Source organism: Rana temporaria, chromosome 4, assembly GCF_905171775.1.
Source record: "Rana temporaria chromosome 4, aRanTem1.1, whole genome shotgun sequence".
Taxonomy (NCBI): Eukaryota; Metazoa; Chordata; class Amphibia; order Anura; family Ranidae; genus Rana; species Rana temporaria.
The window spans coordinates 62632780-62647259 of record NC_053492.1 but is presented as its reverse complement, the minus strand read 5'-3'; positions in this window follow the sequence as shown (position 1 = coordinate 62647259).

Genomic DNA, 14480 nt, shown 5'->3' with positions numbered 1-14480 from the left:
TCTGCTATGGGCATTAATAAAGAAAGTTTAATGCATAAGATACTTGCCTCCTGTCATCATATAATCAATATTTTCCATCACAAGCTAGGAAAATCTAGAATTGTCCATAACAACCAAAAAGTGTCCCTTTACATCAAAAGTGCTTTTAGAGCAGCTAGAAAACAGCGATAATAAATTAGAATCACTTGCAGAATTGAGCAATAGCGATTTGTGGGGAAATTCGTCATCAAACAATAAAAGTAATGACAGCGACAATTCTGCAACTGAGCAAATTTCAGTGTTTTTGATTTGATTACATTATTGAATATTTTTCATTATTATTTGTTATAATTATTTGTGGTTATTTATTATATTATAATTTATGATTTTGTGTTTCAAACTTTATCATACTCAGGATGTCTACTAGACTCTTGTTCGGACAGATTTAACCACTTCAATACCGCACACCGTCATATGACGTCTACAAAGGGGATCTCTTATTCCGGGTGGACGTCATATGACGTCCTGTACTTTGTGCGGTGATATCTGAATGATGTTTACACCTAGAGGCATCATTCAGATATCATTTTGTTCCGGCGGCGATTCTGCACACCATAAGAAGGCTTAATCGTTCTTATAGGCGGCGGGAGGGGACACCCCCCCCCTCCCGCCACCATCCGGTGCTTCTCTGGGCTCTCCCGTGCCATCGGGGGCCCGGAGAGATGATCGCTGTGCGCCGGATGGGAGGCATAGGAGGCATAGAGAGGCATAGAGATGACTGCTGACCAGATGGTCACCAGTTGTCTCTATGACCGTCGGAGGCCCGGGCGCGATGTGATGACGTCACGCCCGGGTACCCGTAAGTAAACAAACCGTAATTGCGGCTAGTAAGAATGAGATCTGTGAATTTTTTTTCACAATCTCATTCTTTCCAGCCTGGAGGAGAGATGTGGGGTCTTATTGACCCCACATCTCTTCTTAAAGAGGACCTGTCACACACTATTCCTATTACAAGGGATGTTTACATTCCTTGTAATAGGAAAAAAAGCGATCGAAATATTTTTTTTTAATAAAAAAGTGTAAAAAATAAATAAATAAGTAAAAAATAAAATAAAAATTAAAATGCCCCTGTCCCCTCGCGCTCAGAAGCGAACGCACACGTAAGTAAACGTATGTAAACGTCGTTCAAACCACACATGTGAGGTGTCGCCGCGTGCGTTAGAGCGTGTGCAACAATTCTAGCACTAGACCTCTTCTGTAACTCTAAGGCCTTGTACACACGGTCGGACAAAACCGATGAGAATGGTCCGACAGACCGTTTTCATCGGTTCACCGCTGAAGTGGCCTGATGGTCTGATGGGCGTACACACCATCAGTTCAAAATCCAATCGGGTCGGAACGCGGTGATGTAAAGCACACGACGTGCTGAAAAAAATGAAGTTCAATGCTTCCAAGCATGCGTCGACTTGATTTTGAGCATGCGTGGGTTTTGAACCGATGTTTTTCTGTACTAACCATCGGGCAGCGGTCCATCGGTTCGGTTTTGAAGCATGTTTTAAAATTTTGGACCGAAGGAAAACAGACCGATGGGCTATACACACGGTCGGTTTGGACCAATGAAACTGAACCTCGGTCCATTCTCATCGGTTTTGTCCGACCGTGTGTACGGGGCCTAAAGTGGTAACCTGTAAAAATTTTAACGCGTCACCTATGGAGATTTTTAAGTAACAAAGTTTGGCGCCATTCCATGAGTGTGCGCAATTTTAAAGCATGACATGTTAGGTATCTATTTACTCGGCGTAACATCATCTTTCATATTTTACAAAAAAATTGGGCTAACTACTGTTTTGTTATTTTTTAATTCATGAAACCATTTTTTTCCAAAAAAAGGTGTTTGAAAAATGATTGCGCAAATACCGTGCAAGATAAAAAGTTGCAATGACCGCCATTTTATTCCCTAGGCCCTAGGGAATAAAATGGCGGTCATTGCAACTTTTTATCTTGCACGGGTGTCTGCTAAAAAAACATATATAATGTTTGGGGGTTCTGAGTAATTCTCTAGCAAAAGAATGATGATTTGTACATGTAGGAGAGAAGTGCCAGAATAGGCCCGGTATGGAGGTGGGTATTAAAGCCTTGTATTGAAGTGGTTAAGTGAGTTATTCCTAAGAATTACAGGCCTACAATAAAAAAACGCCAAATTTCCATGCAAAATAATTGTACCGCTTTCAGCACCTAAAACCAGAAAGAATCATACCGCCAGGAAGGTTAATCCACCTTTCCTTTTTTGTGAAAAGGTGAACTTACACTTTAAGATGACATTTTTTACATCCAGTTTCTATGAGTGACAGAGACAGCAGTAAACCTGTATAGGGTGTATTTGAGAGCTTATCTCCTACATCACCACAAGGGGTTCTCAGATCACAGGTTACCAATAAAAGGGATTTGTGTGGACTGGTGTATTACAGTGACCTCTGGATTAAAAAAAAAAATTCAACTTTTCCCAGTGTTTTTAAAGCGCAGTACCCTTATATACTTGTAGCACTACCCCGAAGGAGCTGCTGAATATTTTCGGGCGGCATGTTACCTCTATTTCCTCGCCGTCCAGAGTGATGGATGAGAGTAGAGAAAGTTCAATGTCCACACTTTACACTTCATTTTTCTAAGATTTATTTGCTGAACTTGGTAAAAGAATAAAATAAGTGATTGAAAGGGTAACAGGTAAATAGGTTCAGGTGCAGTTTTTCAATCGGGAAACACTCCTGTTTCCTGCGACACAGCTTTCGTCGCCACTCTAGCCAGAGTGGGTATTGTGCACCCGGATAGGTTTCTCTTACTAGCCTAGCAGCCGGAATAGCGCACGGAATAGGATTCAACCTTCCCACAAATGGAGACACTTTTGGTCCAAAATCCTCGTAGCACAGGATTCAGCACCCGGATCTATCCAGATTAACTTCTTTCAGATTGACGGAACTGACAGGCGATCACCATCAAGCCTTTCAGTAAACGGTACATCCTTCGATGAAGTTCAAGGCCTCTTCTGAGATACCAGCCTCTTGCTTGGTCCTCTCCAAGATAAGTCCTTCATCAATCGGCTTCCTCCCTCCAGGACGGACAGCACAGGATCACCCTTGAAAACGCAGACCCAATCTGCTTACTGGGCCTACTTAGAAGATCACAACCCCCGGACCAACATGATCCGAAGCCAGGATTACAGGAACACGCACCCCCGGCCAGGAGGGCCACACACGGGGTGGTGGGACGACAGACCCAGGATCGCCGATGATGTCTGTTCCTCAATTACCCCTCCCCAACATGCACAGCGGAACAATCAACCCCCACTGATTGGCTGCCGAGGAAAAATACTCAAATCACATTGACCTAGCTGCTGCCACCCTTGGCCTGGAGTAGGAACGTCACCCCAGGCAAACAATAGTGGTCACTCACAGCACAGCCATGGCTGGAAGAGAAGTAAAATGTTCTCAAAATCAGACATGTCTGAATCAATTAACTCTCAGACTTTCCCCTAAATTTAAAGCAGCGCCAGCCCAACAGGAGCAGGCCGCTACATACTGTATGTAAAATAGTTACAACCATGTATCTTTGTTACTGTAAGAATAATTCAAAACTCAATTCCTGTTGAAAGATAAAACACATTCAAAGTGATTTTACAAGAAAGAAAAGCATCATGCAGCAATATATCTTCTTTGCTCTTATGAATTTAGACTGATTTTCACTTTGTCAAGTCCCTTCTATGGCTGTCTGTCTTCTTCAAATTCCTTTTTTTTTTGTTGCAGTGACCTGACTTCCTATTAGAGGGTGTCTTTGTTCGTTCTCCATGGTCCTACTGTATGTATTATTATTATTATTATACAGGATTTATATAGCACCAACAGTTTGCACAGTGCTTTATAACATGAGGGCAGACAGTAGGTTCTGAAGCTCACTGAGGACATTACAAGGAGAAACAATTTAATGACAAACAGATTCCAGGGCCATTAAGTCGTGAATGTATATGAATTATTTTTGGAGAATGAGGATATTGTTTAGTGTCACTTTACTATTTCTCTTTTTTGGCTTCTTTAAAAACTGTACTGCTTCAATAGGAGGGCCAGTCCAAAATATTTAGCATGTCCAGATTTACCAGATTTTGCCATACATATTTGGCATTGGGTGCCGAGGGTAACTTCAAATGAGGATTTTTTTAAGTGTACCTGTTACTTTATCCATGCATTCTGTAGGAACTCTTAAGAGTATCTGAAACTAGCTCCACTGTGACAGGAACAGTTCCACAAAATCAGTGCCTTCAATGGGGGTTCCTTGATCTTTAGAGTGTACTGTATGTATGCCTTGTGACGGACTGCCTGGCACCTAGCCTGGGTGCCTCTATCAGGATACGGCTTTCTCCAATCTGGAACCAAGAAGCAGGTATTATAGCTGAGTATTGTACCCAAGAACTAGACGACACTAGCTTAGGTGCAAACTGGAACTGACTTTATTGTAAATTTACATAGAATACTGTATATACCACACAAAATCAGGCAAGAGCTTGATCACATTATCCTAAACAATGCAAACTGTAAACGGTAACATCAGTATATCTAACAGCTAGCATGAACATAAACACATACACATCCCACAATGGTTCAGTAACAAGGTAGTGGACACATGCTAGTCACATCTCCAAGAGGATTAGCATATAGACAGAAACAATAGGTGATACAAGTAACAATGGGAATTCACACCTAGGAGGCACACAATGGGTAAATTAAACCATGACAGAAAGACACCTTAGTAAACAAAATATAGCAGGAGACCCCCAACATCAGGTTGTTTTGAGCTGATTATGTTAACATCCGAGTCTGGAAGTAAGGGGGGTTGAAGCAGTCAATGCTGGTTTGGGCATAGAGGCCCCAAATCTGTATCCGGGTCCTCCAGTTCTCAGAGTCTGTGTGTTTCAGGGAGACATGGACCTGAATACAATGCAAAATCACTCCAAATGTCCCCCAGGTACCCACCTCCCAAAGAACAGAGCCTCTCATAAGCCAGGGCCCATTGTCAGTAAGCAAGAGGCTACCCTGCAGACCCCTCCAAAAGCCCCTGTCCCGGTTGGGTCTGTCACACGCCTTAACACTGAATTTCCCTTATTTGCACCATTTTGGTATGTTAAATACACCATTGAAAGTGTTTTGTTATATGTGTTCGATAAGTGCAAAAAAAAAATCTATTGGTTTTGTCAGAAATCTTGTGAGCTGGTACCTTCCTGTGCTCTCTGCCTGTGTACAATAAGGGGTTATGAAGATGAGAAGTAAGGAGAAGGTAAGGAGGGATTATGGAGATGAGAAGGAAGGAGGAGGTAAGGAGGGGTTTTGGAGATGAGAAGGAAGGAGGAGGTAAGGAGGGGTTTTGGAGATGAGAAGGAAGGAGGAGGTAAGGAGGGATTATGGTGATGAGAAGAAGGGAGGAGGTAAGGAGGGGTTATGGAGATGAGGGGTAAGAATATAAGGAGGGATTATGGAGATGAGAATGAGGGAGGAGATAAGGAGGTGAAATGTTATAAATATGCATTTTTTCTTTATTTTGGCCTTGACATTTTAAAATAATTGTAAATGCAATAAAAAAAAGTTTTATAGTAACTTGCTGTGTTCAATGGAAGGTCCCTAGCTTCCTCTTCTCAGGACCCCTGCCGGCGCTTTTGGCTCCTCCTCTTCGGTGAGTGCCCAAATACCAAGCCACTTGCTATGGGGGCAGTCATGTGGAATCACTCCCGAGCTGACCTGCCTGTGTCTATAGACACAGATAGCGGGTCTCAGACCCACCCCCCTCCATTGTCATTGGATTTGATTGACAGTAGTAAGAGCCAATAGCTCCTGCTGCCTCAGCAAAGCCTGTGAGACCAGGAAGTGAGGGGGAAGGGCCATTGCAGAAGGGCACATTGAATAAGAACTACTACCTAACTACTATAAAGCAAGGAATGCATTAAAGTGGATGTATACCTGGTTCATGAAATTTGACCTAAGCACATATATCTGTAGTGTTTTATTATCTCTCTTCAAAGCCCTGTGTCCCGTGCGTCTATGCTGTTTCGTTGCTCTGTTATCAGCATGATAACTTCTGCAAGTTCTCCGACAACCAAGATAAAACCCGGCTGAAATTTGTGTCCAGGGAGATTGCTATAAATAGATTAGCAGAGAGCTTGACTTGTTACAGCACAGCTCTGCAAGTCTCTGCCTATGTGGAGGGGGTGTGCCTTTCGTCCAATCACCTGTCTTGGCTGTATGCCAATAATCCACTCGTAATACGGAACAGGAAGAGAAAATCTCTAACACGATGTGCACTTTCTAAAGAATATATAAAGCTGAAGACAGCAGATATGCATGTAAAACTTATGTAAGGAGATTTGTTTCATCTCTGTGTATCATCTGAGGCTGTTTCACTTCACTGGGTATACAGTTGTGCTCATAAGTTTACATACCCTGGCAGGATTTATGATCTCTTGCCTATTTTTCAGAGAATATGAATGATAACACAAAAACTTTTCTTTGACTCATGGTTAGTGTTTGGCTGAAGCCATTTATTATCAATCAACTGTGTTTACTCTTTATAAATCATAATCACACCAGAAACTACCCAAATTACCCTGTTCAAAAGTTTACATGCACACAAGTTGACACAAAGGGGTTTGAATGGCTATTAAAGGTAACCATTCTCACCTGTGATATGTTTGCTTGTAATTAGTGTGTGTCCTGACAGACCCTTACATCATTTACCCAGTGCTCCTCTGACGTTTCTGGAGTCACGGGGAAAGGAAAAGAATTGTCAAAGGATTTGCAGGAAAAGGTAGTTAAACTGTATAAAACAGGAAAGGGATATAAAAAGATATTCAAAGAATTGAGAATGCCAATCAGCAGTGTTAAAACTCTAATCAAGAAGTGGAAAATTAGGGGTTCTGTTGAAACCACACCATGGTCAGGTAGACCAACTAAAAGTTCAGCCAGGAAAATTGTTCGGGATGCAAAGAAAAACTCACAAATAACTTCAGGTGAAATACAGGACTCTCTAAAAAAAATGTGGTGTTTCAAGATGCACAATAAAGAGGCACTTGAAGAAAGATGGGCTGCATGGTCGAGTCGCCAGAAGAAAGCCATTACTATGCAAATGCCACAAAGTATCCCGCTTACAATACACCACACAGCACAGAGACAAGCCTTAAACCTTCTGGCACAAAGTAATTTGGAGTGATGAGACCAAAATTTAGCTTTTTGACCACAACCATAAACATTACATTTGGAGAGGAGTCAACAAGGCCTATGATGAAAGGTACACCATTCCTACTGTGAAACACGGAGGTGGATCGCTGATGTTTTAGGGACGTGTGAGCTACAAAGGCACAGGAAGCTTGGTAAAAATTGATGGCAAGATGAATGCAGTATGTTATCAAAAAATACTGGAGGAACATTTGCATTCATCAGCCAGGAAGCTGCGCATGGGACGTACTTAGACATTCCAACATGACAATGATTCAAAATACAAGACCATGTCGACCTGTCATTGGCTACAGCAGAATAAAGTGAAGGTTCTGAAGTAGCCATCTCAGTCTCCTGACCTCAATATCATTGAGCCTCTCTGGGGAGATTTAAAACATGCAGTTCATGCAAAACAGCCCAATAATTTACAGGATCTGGAGGCTTAGAAGATAAAGAGCCTCATCCACAAATACCACAAAAGACTTCAAGTTGTCATTGATATTAAAGGGGGCAATACACAGCATTAAGAACTGGGGTATGTAAACTTTTGATCAGGGTCATTTGAATCGTTTCTGTTGTCATGATTTAAAAAGAGTAAACACAGTTGATTGATAATAAATGGCCTCAGCCAAACACTAACCGAGTAAAAGAAAATGTTGTATTATCATTCATATTCTCATAAAAATGGCCAAGAAATCATAAATTCTGCCAGGGTATGTAAACTTATGAGCACAACTGTATGTGAGGGTTTACATTCACTTTAATGTGAAAAATGTTTAGGTATTATATCACTTTAAGGAAAGGGAGCCCTTACTTCTGGAGCCATGGCATGCTTGGGTACTGTAGTTTACTCCTTCTTTCTTCCTCTCTCTCTTATCCTCTTGCGCTCAATGTCTCTTAATTAGGGAATGCGTTGTATAATGTTATAACAATACTGGGTGCTTAGAATCTGTGTGTGATTGGCATGTTCTTAAAAGGATCTTGTTTATTAAAAAGGCTATTAAATTTTTTTTTAGCCTTGCTCTTCCAAAAAAAAAGAAAAAAAATCTGTATTTTTTGGTGTGGGCATGGATCAGAGTAGTGGATAATGAATGATGCTACAGTTGTCTCAAACCTATGGTTCTCAGCAGTCAAGGCTTTACTACAAAGAGCCACTAGAGGGCAGGACGGTAAAACCAATCATGTGGAATCTTGTACAATACATTGTCTCTTATCTGCATGTATGTACAGTAAATGATCTGACACTACTTTTGACAATTATGCCTTTTATACTCAGGTTATGTTTGCCAAATACGCTGCAGCTTTATCCGCCAGCACATTTGCTTTAAACAATTAATCTCTTCCCAAAGACTATTTGCAGGAACAGGTAACACAGCAAATACTGCATATCTAAATACCACTGAGAATGATGCAAACACGACAGGAAATTACCTTGTGGAGATACATGGAGTAGCTGGGGAATGATAGGGAATGGAAGTTGTGTTGCAGAAGAAGGAGAGACTTAAAAGAGGACCTTTCCTGTACCTGTGCCCCCAAAAAATGGCAGGCAGAGGACAAGGACTATTACTCGCCATCATTACATGTGGTCTCCCTGCAACTGATCTTTCCCCATTACTGAATTACCATGTTACTGTATGTTCTGCAATGGTTCTGTTTGTGGAGGAGGCCATCTTGGTAGAGGAATGGGGCCTTGATTCCTCATGTTAAAGCTGTCTGCCCTCTCTATGATTGGGGATCTGATGACAGAGAGGGTAATGATCAAGAAGCAGCAGGAGGGGTGAAGGAAACAAGATCTATTGAATAAATAAAGCAGGAGCAGGCATGTCCTTGCACTACATGTCATCAGGTACAGGTTTATCTCCAGCAAGGAGAACAGCAAGCAGCACAGTAGTGACATCACCAAATCTCATCTCCTGAGACTAGCAGTCAGAGGCAGCAGTGCTTTAGAACAGGAATCTACAACCCATTGTCCATGATCTATCCATCGCTTGCAGACAGGTGGTGGGTGGATCTAGTCACTTCCTTGCCAACCCTCTGAAATGCTCCTCCCTGCAAATGCAGAGCGGAGCAGGAAAGCAAAATGGCTACATGCTCTGTATTGTTTCTAATGGCCCTCCTCTCCTATCCATCCCAGGTGCTTGTATGCAACATCACTTGGGTTGAATGAGAGAGGAGGGCTGGCAGGGATCTACATGCCAGAACAGGTAGCAATGTCTCATTGCCCTTTGCATGTGGGTGGAAATCATAATCTGCCGTTTAAACTACTGACCTCTGTATGCTGCCCCGCTGACTTCCGTACACTGCCCTCTGACCTCTGTACACTGCCTTCTGACCTCTGTACACTGCCTTCTGACCTCTGTACACTGCCCTCTGACCTCTGTACACTGCCTTTGGACCTCTGTACACTGCCCTGCTGACTTCCATACACTGTCCTACTTACCAATATACACTGCCCTGATGACCTCCATACTCTGCCCTGATGACCCCTGTACATTGCCCTGCTGACTTCTGTGCACTGCCCTGTTGACCTCTTTACACTGCCCTACTGACTTATGTACACTACACTGCTGACCTCCATACTCTGCCCTGCTGACCCCTGTCTTCTGCCCTGCCGACCACTGTACAATGCCCTGCAGACTTCTGTGAACTGCCCCGTTGACCTCAGTACACTGCCCTGCTGATGCCCTGCACAATGCTCGCTGAGCTCTTTGCACTGTCCTGATTCCTGTACAGTGCCCTGCTGGCCCCCCGTCAGGGATGGACTGGCCATTGGGACTTCAGGGAGTTTCCCGGTGGGCCGATGGCTCAGTGGGCTGGCTTCAGTGACAGCGGACTGCCACCCCCCTCTGCTCCTCTGTCTCTGTCTCTCCCTTCCCGCAGCGGGGGGAACAAAGAAGTAGGGGGGAGGACCAGAGAAGCAGGGACGACGACAGAGGAGCATGGGGGACGACAGAGGAGCATGGGGGAGGGGACAGACAGCTGACTCAACAGCTATGGCCTGGGAGTTTCTCACTTCTGCCTAATCTTGTCCCATAAGGGGGGCACCGAACTGATTCTTTGGCCCGGGTGAAATAATGTCTAGCTTCCCCACTGGTACTGCCTATAAGAGTACCAGTACCAGCCGTTCTACTCTAATAAAGTAGAACGGCTAGTGGCTAGTGAAGGTGGAGAGGGGGCTTGGGTGGCCGGCGGGGTGCGGGAGTTGTCCGGCCACCATGGGAGAGACCTGTCAAAGTGGGCCAGTCTGGATGAAGTCCAGGGCCAAATTTCTGTCCCAGTCCAGCCCTGCCCCCCGTACAAATTCTTGCTGACCCTATGTAAACTTTCCTGCTAACTTGTATACACTAAACTGCACCGTTGACCTCCATACACTGCCCTGCGAAAAAGCCTCCACCACTGTGCCACAACCACATACATTGTGAGTGATAGCAGTAACTGATCACTTGAATCAGCCATGTTTAGTGGAGGATGGTACTGCCCACTGAATTTGTTCTGTGTCGCAGCTCTGGCATGTGTACAGCTCTTAACAGCTGCATGTTCTTCTTTAGGTGGGGCAGTCTGAGGCAGTAAAACTGTGGTTTAGCTGCCTGTTTTTAATGCCTTGCCCTTCCAGCTGCTCATGTGAACAAGGCTGTAGTTTGTTAAAGAAATTGTGTATTACAAACAACTGTCTTTTTCAAATAAATCACTCTCTTTCACCTTTTTTCATCCTTTCATCTATCTCAGTGCTGCTGATCTTCTGCCCTCACTTTCTGTCTACATGCACTTCAGTGATAGCTGAATGACATTTGTCTGTGCAGGTTTCCTGATTGTAACAGTGGACCATACCTGACTATAGCCACTTGTGGTCACCACTGGAAATCACCTAACAGGGTGATAATGCATGTTCTGTTTCAAATACCATTTTATGCATTGAAATACCTCCTTAGACCCAGTATGTCCAAACAGCATAAACTACAAAAGGAGTCACGCTATATAATTGATAAATTGCATATGAAAAATAATAAGTGAATAAATATGTGCAATTATTAGAGAAGAGTGGACCCAAATGATCATGAAATCACAAAAAACACTGGGGTCCACAAATATTAGTGAAGAAGGAGGGAGTAAACCCAATCAAAAAAAATTAATAAAAAAAATTTATAAAAAATAAACAGCATAGCCACCTGCTGACTTGGCACCATCCGCAGGCAGCTTCAGGCTGGGTTCACACATATTTGAATTGGATGTGGATTTCTCCGCATCCAATTTGAATGACAGACAAGTATGACCAGATCTCTATGGAGCCGGTCTACACATGTCTGGGGCAGCCGCAGTCTGTATTTAAAAAGGGTCCTGTGCATCTTTGGGTCCGGTTTAGATGCATATTCAGGCTAAAATTTGGACCTGAATCCCTCCTGAACCAGTGAACAGGAACGCATCGTACCACAGGCACAAACCCATGGCTGCACATGTGTGAACCCAGCCTAACTTTTCAATAGGACACAAAAGTTGGAATCAAGACAATATTACTTCTACTAATTGCAGTACAGAGGATAGTTTTCCAGTCTTTTGAAGTGTAAGACCCTGTACACACGATCAGTTTAAACTGATGAAAACGGACTGAAGTTCAGTTTCATTGGTTAACCGATGAAGCTGACTGATGGTCTGATGTGACTACACACCATCAGTTCAAAAACCGATCGAGTGCCACGCGGTGATGTAAAACACAACGACGTGCTGAAAAAAACGAAGTTCAATGCTTCCAAGCATGCGTCGACTTGATTCTGAGCATGCAGGGGTTTCGAACCAATGCTTTTGCGTACTAACCGTCGGTTTTGACCTATCGGTTAGGCGTCCATCGGTTCAATTTTAAAACAAGTTCAACATTTTTGGACTGAAGGATAACGGACCAATGGGGCCCACACACGGTCGGTTTGGACCGATGAAACTGAACTTCAGTCCGTTTTCAACGGTTAAGACTGATCGTGTGTACAAGGCCTACGAGGGCAATGACTTTCCTATTTACTAATACTGATTGACACTTACATCGACTGTTTCCTTACTAACACTGACTGAGGGAACACAGAAGAAACAGAGTGGGTCTAGCTAGGACTGAAATAACTAGAGCTAAACAGGAGGGGAGGACAGAAGAAGATACCAAATCACACAAATAAACAAGTTTCTGGCTATGAAAACATGGCCATGAGGTCTCCTGGCTAGCAGGTCTATTTCCTGTGTGTTCAGTGGAAAGGGGAGGGGCCTCCGACCAGCATCAGCAAATTGTCTACTTGTACATGGAAGAGAGATGGCAGTTAGCTGTCCGGGTCACTGAACATAGACCTGCAAGCCGGAAGGAGATCTCGTGGCCATGTTTTCACAGCCAGAAGCTGTGGCCAGTGACTGGTTGCCTAATGAATACTGGGAGATCCTGCGGGCACCACAGAGCTGCTGTCCGATGTTCCCCCCCCCCCCACCCAATTCTTAGCTGACAACTAGAGGTTCAGGAGGAGATGCTGCAGGCACCACAGCTGCAAGTGAGTGGCCATGGGATGATTGGAGGTGCATATCAATTCCTATAATAGCGCTGCATCTGGTGACAAATGACTTGGCAGGTAACAAGCTGCATCTGGTGGTAGGTGACGTGGCAAGTGACAATCCGCATCCGGTGGCAGGTAATGTGGCAAGTGACATGTGGCAGGCGACGTGGCAAGTGACAATCCGTATCTGGTGACAGACGATGTGGCAAATGACATGCAGCATCTGCTGGCAGGCGACGTGGAAAGTGACATGCAGCATTTGGTGGCAGGCAATGTGGCAAGTGCCAATCCGTGTCTGGTGTCAGGCGATGTGGCAAGTGACATGCGGCATCTGGTGGCAGACAATGTGGTAAGTGAAATGCGGCATCTGGTGGAAGGCGACGTGGCAAGTGACAATCCGCATCTGGTGGCAGGTGATGTGGCAATTGACATGCCGCATCTGGTGGCAGGCAATGTGGCAAGTGACAATCCGCATCTGGTGGTAGGCGACGTGGCAAGTGACATGCGGCATCTGGTGGCAGACAATGTTGTAAGTAAAATGCGGCATCTGGTGACAGGGGACGTGGCAAGTGACAATCCGCATCTGGTGGCAGACGATGTGGCAAGTGACAATCCGCATCTGGCAGCAGGCAAAGTGACATGCGGAATCTGGTGGCAGGTGACATGGCAAGTGACAAGCTGCATCTGCTGACAAGTGATGTAGCAAGTGACAGGATGCATCTGGTGGCAGGCGACGGTGGAAAGTGACACCCTCAGGGCTCCCACTGGTTCAGCATTATGGTGAGTTTAAATATTTCATCTTATTTTACAATATAATAAGAGAAATAATGTGCTTCAATCATCCTGACACCATAACAGCCATGATTCTATGATGATTGAAGTGCCAATACCGGGTGTTTGGAGTATCTTTATCTGCTGATTGTTAAACTTTCTGGAATACACATATTTCTATTGTGGTGTAGGATCTGTGCCTGCTGTCCCTCCATCACTGATGGGCACTGATCATGTTGCTCTGATGGGCACTGATCAGGTTGCTCTGATGGGCACTGATCAGGCTGCACTGATGGACACTGATCAGGCTACACTGATGAGGCTGCATTGATGGGCACTGATCAGGCTGCCCTGATGGATACTGATTAGGCAGCACTGATGGCCACTGATCCGGCTGCACTGATGGACACTGATCAGGCTGCATTGATGGCCACTGGTGGGGCTGCATTGATGACCACTGATAAGCTGACACTAATGGACACTGATAACCTGCACTGATATGTGGCACTCATAGCCTGCCTTGATGGTCACTGATGCATTCACGGGCACTGATCAAGTTGTTGTAAATATTTATTTTTGTAACTTAATTCTGCATAAATCGTTTAACAGTGTCTTCGAGATAATTCACAAGGGTGTGTTTAGGGATGTAATTAGGGGCGGGGCAGGGTAGGGGTTGGATGGGGCAACTGCTGGCTAGTAGCTCAGGACTTGAAATTTTAAGCCCTGGTGTATATATATATATATATATATATATATATATATATATATATATATTATATATAAATACTCTGCATTCAGTGTAGAATATATATATATATATATACAGTGCAGGCAGTGTACAGTATATAATACAGTATATTGAAGTGGTTAAGGTGACATAATTATTTTACAGAATTAAGAATACAATTGATGTGGGTCCCCCCCAAGTCCATACCAGGCCCTTTGTTGTTCCCCATTGACAACG